The 12,385-nt window shown below is 36.1% G+C and overlaps 1 protein-coding gene across 1 annotated transcript in view; it reads right to left on the bottom strand.

Annotated features, from left to right (window-relative positions):
- LOC128871619 (G protein-activated inward rectifier potassium channel 3) overlaps positions 1 to 11,882 on the bottom strand; it is a 108,311-nt gene extending 96,429 nt beyond the window's left edge. The window contains exon 1 of the mRNA XM_054113510.1: positions 11,644 to 11,882. The gene's annotated coding sequence lies outside the window, so the exon portion shown is untranslated. The remainder of the gene's footprint in view (positions 1 to 11,643) is intronic.
- Positions 11,883 to 12,385: the final 503 nt, after the last annotated feature.

The raw sequence follows: 12,385 nt of genomic DNA, 5'->3' as shown, positions 1-12,385 counted from the left end.
TTTAAAAAACAAAGAAAATTAAGATGTTAAAAATAAATAAACAAAAAGTGTGCACATGACAGATGTGAAACTTTCAAGGCAGACAAAGAAAGAGGGAGAGGCCCGAGAGAGGCCAAATAGACGAAACTTCAAAAAAAATCCTATCCAACAATATGTTGCTCTCTTTCGCTCTACTATAGTAATATGGCGTTAGTGCTGTACGTTTACGCGTCACTCTCTTTCTCTCTGTAATATTCTAACGCTTTATATATAATATATACGTGGTTCTCTCTTGCTCCTCCAATACGAGTAACGTCGTTCGACTTAGATTACAGTCTTAGCGTAGGAGTGGAAGAAAAGACGAAGGACCGCACAAAAGGGAGACGTGAACAGCCTAAAGTGTATCTAAGATATAATATACATATATATAAAGTATATCTCTCTCTCTCCGTTTCCTCTACGTTACATCTTTTTTCTCTCTCGCGGAACGAAAATGCCCAAAACGTTGCACGATGAACTTTTACTCTCCATTCTCGCTCGCCCATCGACGCCTAAGAGGTTTCACTTCAATAAAAAAGGTCGTTATTAAACAAAAAATTCCTCGGTGAGCAATATTCAAATTTGCACACACCTATTGGTTATTCTTCTTGGATAGGCAGGGGACCTTGGAGACGGTTTCATAGAGAGAGCATTGGGGTTCCCTTGAGAATATGTGGTCTACTCCTGGAAAGATTGGCCTAGCGTCAACTCATCGAGTGCTGGGCTGGTGCGCAAACGTGCAAAGTTGCGAGATCCTTCTGGCTAAGAATAAGTCGGAGGTGCTCGGGGGGACTTCCAAGGCTAAGAAAGCCGCAGGTCTCGAATTTGCTGGGTATCCTACCAGGTATTGTCTGGAGAATGAAATATAATTATCTTAGCAACTTCTTCTCAGCTGCCCTGCTGTTGTGCCCTGGAAAAATGGGTATCGCGTCAATTCACCGAGCACTGGGTTAGTGCGCAAACGTGCAAAGTCGCGAGATCCTTCTGGCCACGGGTAGATCGTAGGCGCTCGAGTCAACTTCTAAGGCTAACAAAGCTGAAGCTCTCGAATTTGGAGGGTATCCTTACCAGGGATTGCTCGGAGGATGAGTTGGAATTATCTCAGCACCATCTGCTCAGCTACCCTGCTCTCGTCAGACTAAGACTCGGACATGTGGTTTCTCACTTTTTTGCTACACCTGTGGATACAGCAGGTTTGAGTATCACACACCAGGTGAATTTCGTCAGTAGCTTAAAGCAGTTAGGCTAGGTTAGCCAGGTTTCTTGCCTCAGACTAGACACTCGGTGGCCCTAGGGCCCATTGCATGCACTTGATTTCCATCCGTTAACTACTTAGATCTTTCTAAGAAGGCAACAAGTCACTCCAGTGAAGTATTTTGCAAATTTTGTTAGTCTTCATTCTTTAATCCTAAGCCCCTCCCTCTTTTCCAACTGTTTGGATCTCTTTCCTGGGTTTTTTTCTGTATTTTGGTAGATCAATTTTAATTATTTATCCCAGTGGACCGCTCACGTGGGCAGTCATTTATACTATCCCTATCCTATCCTATTGATTTTAACTTGGAACACAGTAACCCAAAAATTGGAAAAGCTAATCAAAAGCATTGCAAAGTTAGTTAGTTAGATGCAAGTGGACGGCGAACTGAGATACCTTCCATCTTCTTAATGATTATGCATTAGAACTCTTACATATTTCGCCAAAGACTATGTACTATGCAGACATCGTCGTGTCTGTCGCTTTTAAGACACAATCAAGTCTTTCAATTCCTTCAAGCACAAACATTTTTTCAAAAAGCATATTTTCTTTTATATTATTATAAGTTACCAGTTGGTTCAGAAGAGTTTTGCAGTCGCCCGAAAGCCCCGATATCACTCTATGTCCAAGTACTTAAAGCAGCCTGAATTCCCCATACTTATTCTTCTACAAGCAAATTAAATTCAATGAAAGCCTCTGATTTAGCAAAATGTTATCTTAAATTTAATTAAAAATTTTATTTGCTAATTTATCAATTTCGCAGTACAGAAGTAGGCTAAAGTAAAAAAGCGGTCTTTATCTGTTTATCTTTTTTCAATAAATCGTGTTTTCCAAGTGCCAATCAAAAAGTTAAGTTAAAAGTTAAAATAATTTGAAAATGTTGGCCTTAAAAAAAATTAATCAAGTTAAAAAGTCAACTCCTGGGTATTATTAAAGGAGTTTAATATGTCAAGTTCACTACAACCAGGCTACACTGTATTATTTAAATGCATATTTGTTATTCCAATTTTGCTGTTGGTTTGTTTTGGTTGTTAATTTGATTTTGCTGGTATTAGTATTACATTCTTTTTTATTTTACGGCGTTTTCGTAATTATTTTTAAATATTTTATGTTGCTGTACTGCGGGTTTTTGAAGATAAGAAAACAATGCTGTCCTTGTTTTCGATTTTAGAACACATTTAGTGCTACTTAAACCATCACAACTTTTTACTAGACTATCGAAGCAGCGCTTCTGGCGCTATTTGTGGTTGTTTTTGTATACTTGTTCCTTTTTACTCTTTCAATCTAATGGTTGTCGCGGATTGGCATAGTTATGATCGCTGTTGTTGTTGTTATTGCAGTTTTCATTCTTAACTCTTGGACTTTATGTGCTTTATACAATCTTCATACTTACAATAGCACAGATCGCTGTTGTTTTTTATGTTGTTGCTGCTGCTTAATATTTCCTTGTTACTGGGCTTGATTAACTTATCTTTTATTAACTTATCCGTTATTATTACTGCTTTATCAAATTGAGATTTTGTTTTAGGTTGCAGTATTTTTTTTATTAATATTTTCTTAACACTTCATTCTCTTTCAACTTTTTCTAATCAACTGTCTTTCATTCACTTTAATTAAATCTTATTAACAAAATTTTTCTAGATATTGCCTATACCTCTGCACTCTTGCAAGCACCACACTTTTCCTTTCACTACTTAAATTTAGGAATACTCTTCTTCGACGTCCACTATCACTAACCGCACGTTAATTCGCTATTTAGAAAACAAAAATAAATATGTTTCGTATCAAAGAAAAAACGATCTTAAAGCGAATATGCGAATAAGTGCACTACGCTCTCGCAGATAGTAGCCGTCAAATGGCACAACAAATGTGCGAACGCGTTGAATTTAAAAAACAAAACAAAAGTATGTTAGTCGCCGGTGATGGTATTCGCGAGTATTTATACACACTTTACTTTAAAACCACCGCGTTCGCATATTTATACATTTGTTAATTTATGTACATGTTCATATATTGTATATTATGCTTGATATTATTTAGCTTCAACTAACTGAGCAACTGAGTGCCGAGTTGTATGTAGTTGTTTGTTTATAGATAATTATTGTTATTGTGTGGACAATTTTTATTTAAGTTTTTATTGTACTCTCGCTCGTACTGCATCGCTCGCGACAACACCAAAGCACTCACCGTCCCTGAAGTAAACGAACACAACACAACAAAGCTTCGCTGCTCATCGTAGTGATAGCAATGCGGCAAAATTTGATTTGCCGGTTAGCGAACCCCCAGTCCGTTCGCCGCAGCCGGTGCAGAAAACCCCGAAATACTCTGTACTCACTCTGCTATAGAATGGCTTTGTTGTTAGCTGCTTTTGTAGCGTTGTGGTTGGTTAGTTGGGGAGCTCGCTGATGTGCTTGTTATTGAATGACAGTGTATTGCGTGTTTTGTTTTCGTTTTTTACGAGTTCACTCAGCGTTCTCAGCGCGCTCTCGCTGCTGATGATCGTACACTCTTCGCTGTTGTTGGAGTAACAATTTGCAGTTTAACATATCCCCATGCATATGTATAAATATGTATGTACATATGTACGCCGCTCGTGATGGTGTTGTTTTGGTTGTTGTTATTGTTTTTGTTGGACTGCAGTAGTGATACAGATACTGTTGTGTCTTTGAGTTTTTGTTGTCTTTTAATTTTTTATCAACGTGCTACTATATTTTATTGCTTAAAATAATTTTTTTTTGATTTTTTTTGTTTTGCATTTACTATTGCTATTAGTTCGTTCTAGTTGAACTGAACATTTGTGTTATCGGAAAATGTTATTTAAATTAGTCGTACTGCAAAAACAAAGACAAACACTAGAACGCCACATTAAAGGTAACAGGCTTAGAAAACCTGAAAGTAACAAAATTTTTCAACTTTTCTTCTCAAAATAATGTTTATGCTAAGGCCAAACGGTGCATTTGTACTTTTGAAGTAAAGCGGAATTCAGAAATCATTATTTATTGTTAAAACGTACTCATAGTTTATCAAGAAGGGAACTAAACAATCGTATGGACATCTAAATATGTCTGAAAATTTTAGAGAATTTCGATTTGATTTTTCCCCACTTAAACAAATTTGTTTGATTTGGTGTGTTGATTTTCGATCTGAAAATTTCAATGTTAATGATTATCAAATACACTGGTCGATAAATCACTAAAAATTCAATGAAACTATGGAGAAAAATTAGAAAGACCGTCACACAGCAAAAATGTTCGCCGTGTGACTGCCATATAAATTAACAATAAGAGTTCAGCTTAGACAAACTGCAGAAATGAAATAAAATCAAGCCCTTTTAATCCATTACCGCCCACTTCACATGTTTGTGTATTTCCGCAGGTTGGATATTTTAGTAATTATTTCGTAGGAAAATTTTGAAATTATTTTGCAGGTTAAAACATAGCAACATAAAATAAAAATTAGCGATCCGATCTAAAAAAAAAAAATTGAGTTTTGAAGGTACTTCCAAATAAGTCCAGTCAAGGAAGTTTTAATATTTTTCCAAAAAATAAATATCAAAAAATAAAATTAAAACAAAATGCGGATAAAGCAAATGACTCAATAAACTCACACCATTTGTGGCTTAACAGCACATCTGAAGGCAATTTCATTACTGTGTAAATAAAGTGTTAAATCCTAATTAATTTGATACTATTCCCACTTAACCTTCAATTGCAATCATTTTTATTTCCGTTCTTAATTCTCACTTCTCACTTACTCTGAGCATCTCCCATTGCAAGCAACACTGACACTAACCTTGAGTGTTGCAAAGACCCCGACGCAACCTTTTTTGTTTCAAACTCAACGTCTCGCCTTGTATTTGTTTTTATTGATGTGACTGTTACACTGCTGTAGGCCTACTTACATGCAAATGCTTACTTAAACAGGCATGTTAATACGCATAAGCATACAAAGAATGTTGCTAACGATGATGCGTATGTTGCTAAGCACAACTGAGCAGCTCAACTCAACGCAACGCACAAAAGCACTAGTAAAGGAAACTTTAAACAACAAAATGCTAGCAAATATTCTCTCGCGCTCTCGCGTCAAAACACAAACTGTTGCAGACTAGTGTTGTAATTGTTTTAGTAATGCGTCGCTTCGCTGTAGAATTGTTGTTTTTTTTTTAATAGCAGCAGATTAATTTTATAATTTTTTGAGGTTGCTTCTTCCGTTCTTATTCGCTGATGGTTGTTGTGCTTTTTTATTTTTATAATTTATATTAATTAACCCAGCAGTAAAAGAACAATTAAATATTTAAGCATTACAAGCCAAAAAAGAAAAAAAAATCACTTGCTCACTTTGTACGCTTTCCAAATATATTTCACTTGACGTCATACTTTTTCTATTTACTTTTAAGTGTATTTTATGTCAATTAGTACAGTTTTTTTTTTGGTTTTTTGGCTACTGTTGTCACTGAGTTTTGCAACAAAAAAAAAAGGAATCAGATCGTTCCCTTAGCGGTGTAATGACGAATATTATTAGAATTTTTGCATAAAACGGAAGTTCTTAATCACTCGTGCGAAGGTGCCGTTGCTGTTGCTTTTTTGTTTTTGTTTTTGCTTTTTTAAAAATAGTTTTGGCCAGTTATAATGATGCCGTTGCTGATTGTTATAATTTCTATTGTTACTTCTAAAGCCGCTTCTGTCGCGGTCAGTGTCAATGGCGGCGCCTTTGCTGTGCGGTGTTGCTCCTCTGGCAGGTGTTACGCTTTGTTTACGACGAACAATACGAGTTACAATAGTTTTTGCGGCAGTTGCTGTAGTTATTTGTTGTGTTGTTGCCATTAAAGTTTATTTTAGTTTTAATGTTTTTTTTTTTCATTGCTGCTTTTAAACTATTTATTAAACAAAGCTAATCTAACTCGCTTGTGCAGTAAAAAATTGTGCTATTACTTAGAAAATTACGAGCAAATGTTACTGTTGAGCTCGTGATTTTTGTTGCTATTGTTGATTTGCAATGGCTTAAGCAATTATTTAAAAATAATAATTTTTTACTAGTTTACTAGGTTCCACATAAATGTGAAAAAGCGTGATTTAGGTTTTTCTGGCTGCTTTATCTACTGATATTTAAAATATTTAAAATTTTCCACATTTTGTAAAAATTAGAAATTGTTTATTTGTCAAATGAGATTTTAGAAACACTCAAATCGTTTTCAGTAACATTACAATTCAATATTCTATAAACTTTTTAACTCTGAAGGCCCTAATTGTTTCCCTTTTTTCGGTGATTTACTTTCTTCAGAGCAAACAAAAACCAATAAATATACCAAAATAATTGTATACCCGCTGCAGTTTCAGCAATCAAATGAAGAGTTGATATGAATGTCTACACAAAAATGCTGATGCAGTGCGGAATGGACCTAAGCTCGGCCTGTGAAGCCCTCATGTGAATCTGTATTGATTTTTCTTTTGTTTAATTTGTTTACAACAAAATTTGTAATTCGAGTTTGGTGCTCGTCATGACGAGTACCGCTTCTGTCATAATAAATTATTCTCTCAGAAACATACATGGCATTCTGAAACGCCTGGAATCTATAGATCCCCCCTATATAGAGGGTTTGTCAATAGGTGCCCCCCAAATCTGAAGGTGTAAACAGTTTTGAGGAGGAGCAAACAGCCAACAAAAAATCTAAATGCAATTTTATATGTACTTATTTTCACAATTACCTATAGAATACTGAAAGATTAAATAAGTCATTGAAATTTTTAAAATTTTATTATCAAATAGGAAAGTGGAGCTCAGGTTGCACGGACTACATGACTCCGTAATTTAATTGGGAGAGAAGGTTTCGCACTACAATTGAAGAGGAGGGATGGCACAAAGGCTGGCCATAGAACTCTTCACATCTATACAGACGGCTCTAGACGGAGTGGGGGCGGGTATTTACTGCTCAAAACTAGAGATAAGGCAGCCTATCAAGCTGCCAGACCACAACAGTATTTTCCAACCGGAAGTTTTTGCTGTGGGGAAGGCCGCGGAGCTAGCCTACACTACAACACGAAGAACTCAACAATTAATATAAACGTGGACAGTCAAGCAGCAATAAAAGCAAAAAGCTTATATTGTATTAAGTCCAAAAATGTTCGGCGGAGCAGGGAGGCCATAGAAAGGCTAGCAGCAAACAGTAGGCTTCATATCTACTGGGTACCTGGTCGCAAAGGCATTATGTGGAACGAAATAGTAGATGAGATGGCAAAAAGTGCTGTTAGACAACCTTTTGAGCAAGAGAACGACATACCAAAACCGCTAAATACAATATACAATGAAATGGACGATCACATGAAAAGGCGAGTGGAAGCTAGGTGGACTAATCTGAGCACATGCAAAACAGCAAAAGTCATGTGTAGAACTAACGACAAAAAACTGACTCAATTCGTACTTACGCGCTCGCGAAAGAACTGCCATAGGTATAGATCAGAGGTATGCTAACAGGTCATAATCTATTGCCTGGACATGCGTACAAGATAGGGATTGCTAACACGGACAAATGCAGGAAATGCAGAGAGGATGTTGAGGAGACTTTAGAACACCTTCTGTGCGTTTGTCCGGCATTATTAAAAACGCGACTAAAATGCCTGGGAGCCCCACTGTTTGAGGGTATGGAGGACGTCTCAAAAGCGGAGCTCCCAGCTCTACTTAGATTCGCCAAAAGCGCTGACATCCTACATGATGTCTACTTTAGGTATTCATAGAGGTCGGACTCCATCTGGTATCGCTAGGGACCAAAAGGTCTATGCGTGGCTTATTGCCAACCATGCTAACCTAACCTAACCTATTATCAAATCCTCTGCTCTTTTCTCTGTTCACCAAAATGTTTCCTAAGCTGTATTCAAGGAGCTGGACTCACTGAGTCAATGGCGTTAGATGATAACCAATTTTTCTTTAGACTAGAATAATTTCTCAATAATTTTCTTTAAAGATTCGTGACATCACTGGTCTACGCAAATCAACCACAGACGATTGCCATCCGGAAGACCAGTAGAAGTTGTGTTTGTGTTTTAGAGCGTATGATAAAAATATTAGAAACCCTCAATTGGCACCGTCGCTCCAATGATATGTGGGGCATGCTCCCACTAAAACAAACCTCCAAACCATGTTTGCATTGCATACATGTGGAGCCTTGATTGTGTCTCTCGACCACAATAGGAATTTGCGTCTAGACGCTCTGCCTGGGTCGTGTGGAGGTCATACGTCCAAGATAGTCTCCAATTGCTTTCACTGTAGGTGGGATCAAATGGAACACCGAAAATGTGGTAATATCGTGGCCAATACTGTCTTGTCGCGGTATGACTTAGTCGTGAGTGATAAATGAATTCAGGCCTTATAGTCATCAGCCACTAACTGCTGCTGTTGAAATTGCTCCTTTCTTCGCTTTTCTTCGCCGAGCTCACTCAGCGACCGCCAGATTAGCAAATTTGCACGCCGCCTTCCAGCAGTGTTTTGAGCTGCACATGATGTTTATTAGGTCAGACACGCTCGGTTGTATGTCACCCGTCAGGGTTAACTCCTAGCGCCTTCTTACGAATCGAAGACAGTGGAATAGAACATGCTTCGCGTCTTCGTGTTTTCTGCATCTCTGTAATACACAGACTATTAGCCGCTCCAGTAAATTAAAGGAGAATAGAAGTATACTCGTAGCTACTTGTTTCTATCTTTGTCATGTTAAAGTCGATCGCTTATACTCGACCAAACTATGCATGTATGTATGTCTTCCCTTCCTCAAGATAAAGCCTGTTATCCTGTACATGTGATCCATGCCATACGAGCGATTTCTTGTGTGATCCAAGTGATCCAAGTATTTTGCTTACTGCAGTAAATTTTTCTGAATATTGACTTAAGCAGAATAAGAAGTAGACTTAAGCAGAATAAGAAGTAAACTGAGCAAATTTTGTAGAAAAATTAATCAGTTTAAGATTTATGAAATGTTGGAAATTTTAATACGGCGTTTTTTAAATTCAAATATATTCTGTTGCTTTGACCATTTTAAGATTTGTAATTTGTTTTTTATCTTCTAGGAAAAAATGTATTTAAAACAAAAATAAATTTTTCAAAATTTTCCAAATTTTTGGTTTTTTTTAATAGCATACATTTTGTCCTCAAAAATAAAAAATTGTGTGAATAATTAAAAATCTTTAAAAAACTAAAAATATTCCAAAAAAAAATTTGTTTAATACATTTTCTCTTAAAAAATAAAAAACAAAAATTAAAAAAAAAATTTCGTTAAAATAGATTTCGTCCTAAAAAGTAAAAAACAAAAGTTATAAATCTTAAAATGGTCAAAGTAACCGAAGTTGATTTTTCAAAAGTTTCCAAAACCAAATTTTTTTTAATGTCAAATACCTTATAAATATAATATATTTCCTATTTTAAAATTATTTTTTTTGTTTTTGTTTTTGTAATTTGTTTGGAAAGCATTTTCTGTTTTTTTTTTTTTTTGTTCAACATTTTAGAGAAAAATCTTTTTTCGACATTTTGTATTTGAACATAATTCGAAAAATAAAGAAAATCGCACTATGAAACATTTCAGGGATTAAAAAGCATAGTCTCAGCTATTAATATTAAAAAAAAAAAATTTTATATACAATATTTTATTCAAACGATTAAAAAACCCCTGTTTAAATGTTAAAAGGAACCAAAGATAGTACACTTTAAAAAACTTTATACTAAAAATATCAAAACTTATGTTACTTGTCATGTTCGACCGCCTGTCGCTGATCCTCCTGTCATTAAGCAGAAGGGACAGCAGGCAGCTGGTTGAGCTGATGACGGGCCCCTTTCAATGGGCGAAGTACACGGGAAAGGCCGGCATCTCAGACAGTGCACTCTGGCCAGCAATTGGAAAGGAGGATGAGACAGCGTATCACTTTCTGTGCATCTGCCCAGCCTTCGCTCGAATCAGGCTTGAGATCTTTGAAACTGGTGTGTTAAAAACTGACCACATTGGCTCCTTGGCATCACAAGATCTACTCAGATTTCTTCGGATTTAAATAAGTTTTAAAGAAAATTTAAAAGGGAACTCGAGTGCAGTACAATGGGCTTAATGTTGCCTGAGCGCTGTACTTGTTAATTGTCCCTTTACAATTTTTGTTTTTTAATTTTTTCACTTTCCTTCTTTTTGCACTAAAGCCCACAAATAAACCAGGCTTTAAAAAAATTTAAGAAAAAGTTTATAAAATACTTGGATCACTTGACATGGAATCGCTCTCCTTCATATGTCTCAATGCGATGGACTTCCATACTTGTATGCCCCTATGAGAAATAACTCACTAAAAACATCTAGCGGAAAGCGCACAGAAGTTTGAACTTCACGTTAAGCTTTTACACAAATATTTCAGAAAATTTACTTGTAAAGTTTTTTTAGCTTTTATAATATATAAAATTGTTCACTTTGGGTATCAACTTCCCTAAGCGTTTTTCCCTGCTAATGCCCAACCACTCGAAATCTGTTTAAGCTGTCTGATATGAGGCTTAAATACTTTTTGATTTTCTTTATCAACCGGCACAGGCAAGAAATATTTTAAAAACTCTTGACTGGAATTACTCAATGGGTGTGTGTTTGTATGTAAGTATGTTTCAGTTTTTATTGCTTATTTGAATGGTTTTTAATTAATTGACAGAAATTATTATTTTTTTTTCTTGTTCAATAAGTTGAGTTTCTGAGATTTTGTGTTGCTCGGCCAAATACCCAAAAACGGGTGTACGCGCCTATTATACACATATATATTGCTCTCTTTATCACTTAAAGCATTAAAAATCATGTTTTATATTCAAATAAAATTGCTGCTCGCTTTCACGCAAAAAATTAAAGCTGAATCATATCTGAAATGTTGTGAGGACAGGGCATTCAATTTTATTTCTTTGAACTTGAAATTTTTACATTAGCATTGAATAGAAATTTTACATTTTTTTACATTACAAGTGGAATTTTTATGACAGTTAATTAAATTTTCGTGGTTTTTTCTTTTAACTTTGGAGTTAAGCCAAGGTAAAAAAAAAACAGATACAACAACAAATTGCTTCCAACGTGTTCCAAATGTATTTATTTGTTTATTTATTTAGCACTCCCTTACAACACAACACACTTTGCTATTCTCCTCTGACTTTCTGCTCGCTGGTAATTCCCAATTTTGTTTTTGCTTTGAGCCAAGTCTAAACTAAAGCGCACACATTTTTGTTGTCACTTCTTTTAATTCCTTTTAAGACCCCACAAAAAATGCAACATAGCTCGTTTTTGCGTGATTTTTTTTCATTTTTTTTTTTCGTTTAACTGTTGTCTATTTTTAAATACTTGCTATTTTTCACTATATTTGCACAATGTGAACCAAAATACGCACGCTTTCAAAATGCGCCTGCGTCACCAAACGCCTTACACGCTTCACTTCCTAAGCACTCACGGAACTCGCTTTGAAGCAAGCTTCTGCTCGTCGATAAGCAAACAAAGAAATAAAAGTAAATCAAAACTAAATATTTGAACGCCTCTAAAGTCGACTTGTTGTGGTTTCCAATTTACGAATTCGCGCGGCAAACACGCCACACTACTTCGCGCACAACTCAGAGCGTCCACGTTTCGTGCCAAACTGAAGTTTTTCAACGTCAGTTTGGTTTCTTTTATTGCTTCGCTCACCAGTCTCGCTGCTGTCCATCGCATTCACCACTTGGTTGTTGGATTGGCTAGTTAACGGACTGGCTGGTTAATGTTTTGTAACGCTTCATTGCAGCCAATGAGCCCCGCGCGCCCTCTCTACCCTGAAGTAACAGCTGTTAAGTCGCTCCTGCGAGGTAAAATCGCATGTCTCAATGCTTATGCGACCAGTTTTGAACAAATAACAAAAAATAACCGAAAATATACTCGTACGTACGTACAACGCAACTTGATATAAGCGACTAAATTGAGAATGGCAATAACAACAAGACACCACGTTTGCATACCCAGTTGGAAATTTGTTGGTGAAACCTTTGAATACTCCTTGAAATAAACGCTTTTGCCGAAAGTTCAAGGATGGTGAAGAATTCAGAAATTTTCCTTTCAATCGCAAAGAGAAGTTTCATTAATAACACATAATCGATGAGCTCATT

This window comes from Anastrepha ludens, chromosome 2 (genome assembly GCF_028408465.1).
Source record: "Anastrepha ludens isolate Willacy chromosome 2, idAnaLude1.1, whole genome shotgun sequence".
Classification (NCBI taxonomy): domain Eukaryota; kingdom Metazoa; phylum Arthropoda; class Insecta; order Diptera; family Tephritidae; genus Anastrepha; species Anastrepha ludens.
This window is presented reverse-complemented; position numbering and strand designations above follow the sequence as displayed.